The sequence below is a fragment of the Condylura cristata genome, unplaced genomic scaffold (assembly GCF_000260355.1).
Source record: "Condylura cristata isolate star-nosed mole 26May11 unplaced genomic scaffold, ConCri1.0 scaffold00012, whole genome shotgun sequence".
Classification (NCBI taxonomy): Eukaryota; Metazoa; Chordata; class Mammalia; order Eulipotyphla; family Talpidae; genus Condylura; species Condylura cristata.
Window position 1 is genome coordinate 56,042,950 of NW_004567113.1, and position 3,002 is coordinate 56,045,951.

The following is a 3,002-nucleotide window of genomic DNA, read 5'->3' on the forward strand; positions in this document are numbered from 1 at the left end:
CCGGGCTTGGCCCCCCACCCCACCCCACCCCACCCGCGGCTGGGCTGGGGCCTTCCCTGCCTCTCCCGCTGCCTGCTGAGCCTCACCGTTGGGGTGAAAGCCTTTGGGGGCCCCGCGGGAGGGAGGTGGGGCAGCCCATGTGTGCAGGGCGCCCACGCGCACAGCGCAGACACACGCCGCTGCAGGGCCTCGGCTCCCACCTGCGAAGTGAGGCCGCACCCGGCAGCCCCACACCCGGCGGTGCTGAGGAGAACGCGCCCCATTCCGGGGCGCCCTCCGGACCCCACCTCCACCGCCCTCTCTGGTCGCTTCCCAGCCTTAAGCTCACACAGGTGGGTGAAGAGCACAAGTGTCCACGGATCAGGGGTCCACGTGAAGCAAGGCCGTTCTCCGTGAGCGCAGGCGGGGTGGGGCATGGGCGCCACTTGGGAGCCTGTTTGTGGTACCCCCGACACCCCACTCCTGGCCAAATGAAGCCCAGGGGGTGCCCGCGCCGCTGGCCACGCCACGACTGGAAATGCTGCGCGCCACCTGGTGCAGGCCCGCAGGCGCCAGGCGGCCTCGGCACTGCCCGCCGCGCCCCGGGAAGACCGCCAGGGTCGTGCTCGAGGGGCCGCCAGCGAGGGGCAAGGCCAGAGAACTGGGAAACTGCCACGGTCGGGATTTCCGCGCCTGTCCCAGGAGGGTCAGGGCCAGAGCCCCCTGGACTGTGGTCCACAGGCCCGAGCTCCTGGACATGCCGCCTCTGGTCGCCAGGGGGCGCTGCTGGCTCACTGTTGGAGGCTGGGCAATCGCCAAGTCTCCGCCCCCTCCTCCCCGGCCTCTATGGGGCCCCCAGGGGAGCAGCCGGCGGGTGCGCAGGGTCCCAAGGTCTCCCAACCCCCCCCCCGCCCGGCTTGCCCTGGGGCGCTGCCACGTGACCACCATCCCGGCCCCTCCGTACACTGCACCCTTGGACCTGTAGCTGCCAAGCAGGCGTTGGGGTGCCTGAGCCCCTCGCTGGCGCTGTGCATTGTTGAGGGGAGCCCTCTGGGGAACTGGCCACCTGCTGGCTGCGTAGAAGGGCCAAGTGGAGTGGCCTCAACTGCCCAACAGGAACAATCCCCAGAGATCCCAGCAGAGTCCTGAGGGACCCCAAATTTGGAAACCACAGACTCTGCTTCAGGCCATGAAACTTCAGGGCAAATTGCTCTGTGGCCAGAGTGGGCACCCTGCCCAGCCACCCCCTCCCGGCCCCGAGCGGGGAGCACTCCTCAGTGGGAAGGCCAGTTGCCAGCCCGCCCCCGCCCCCACCCTGTGTCCAGCCCTGGGCAGGGTCCGCAGGGGCTGGAGGCCCGGGAGGCGCCCCCCACGGGGAGGCTGCGGGGCGGGGGTGGGCCCTCATGGCCCCTAGGGGCTGTGGGGGGGCCCCGCAGAGCCGCCCCAGGGCCCAGGCTCAGGCCAGCGCCCTTGTGCTTGGAGAATTGTCCTGGCTGCCAAGTCCAAAGTCGGGCGCGGCGGGTCAGGGCCGGGTCCGGCAGCCTTGGGCGAGGGCCAAGGCCTTGAGACCCGTCCCTAGGAAGGGAGCGAGCCCAGGAGGAGCCAGGCGGCCAGACCAGCTCAGGGACGCTGGGGGCCGGGGGAGGCTTAGGGCAGCCCGGCTTCGGCTCAGAGCCTCTCCGGCGGCAGGGGTCTGGCCACGCAGGGCCCACCGGCCACCCTGTGTCCCCAACCCGCTCTCTAGCCCCTTCCCCCCACAACCTCCCTTAGGGCCTCCCTGGGCACCCAGGGCCTCTGCTTCCCCTGCCCCGCCCTGCCTGAGCCATCGGGGTCCCGACCTGAGGGCACTCCGCACGACAGCGGGCATGCTGGGCCTGTAGCCAGCAGTGGACGGTGTCCCAGGGACAGGGCTCCACTGGTTGTGAGATGAATGGGGTACTCGGGGGCGTGGCCCCTGCAGGGAAGGGCCTGCCCCCCCCCCAAGCTCCAGGCACCCCCAGGCCACAGGGGACAGGCTCCAGGAGGTGCCCACTGCACTCTGCTCCCACAGGCTGAGGGCCGAGTGTGCCACCCAGGGGCGGGCGTGGGCACCGCAGAGCCGTGGGCAGCAGGGAGCGAGGCAGGCGTGGGCCTGTGTTTGTGAGGTGTGTCCAGGCGCACGCGTTTGCCGGGAGCGAGTGCTACAGGGCTGGCCCGTCTCGAGCCGGGAGGACAGGCCCGTGGCGCCTTCCCACACTGGCCGGCCCCTGTCCAGCCCCAGCCCCGGCTGCTTGTGCTCTGGCAGGAATGCCGGCCCAGCGGCCTCCGCGCCAGGCCAGGGCAGCTCTGTCCGGCCACGCCCCGCCTCCGCCTCTCTCCTGCCCACCTCCAGAGGCCCGGCCGGGCTCCCTCCCTCCCCCTCACATTCCAGCTGACCGCTGGCCAGCCCCCACCGGCGCCTGTTGAGTCTGCACGCCTTGGTCCTTGTCTCCAGCGTGGCCATCGTCACCCCCTTTTATGGGTCCTCAGGAGGTGGTCAAGCTCGTGCAGCCGGGCTGGGGGTGGGGACAGACGTGATAATTAAAGGGGGTGCCAGAAGCCAGCACGCCTGGCACCGGGGTGTCCGGGAGCCATGGCCGGCTCTGTGTCCCCATGGAGCCTCTGGAGCGCCTCTGGCAGCCGGAGCCAACCCTTCAGCGCTGTGTGCCCGGCCCTGCCCCCCGCCTCCAGCCCCTCCATGGGCGGAGACGAGCCCAGGAAGGCCAGCAGCACACCAGGGCCCAGGGGTCAGGACTGGCCTTCCCCAGAGTCCCCACAGCCAGGCTGGGGCAGCCCCTCACCTCCAGAGTGGCAGGACCAGGGCTGCTGCACCCAGGATGGGTGTGTGCCACCCGTCCTCATTCCACAGCCTGACACGGGCATGCCCTCCCCAGAGGTTCAGCCAGGTGACCCGGGAGTGGGCACTCGCCTCTAGCGAGGTCGGAACAGGGCCTCCCGGGGCGCGGGTGAGTCCAGGGCTGCCACGCCATCCCGGCCACCGCAGC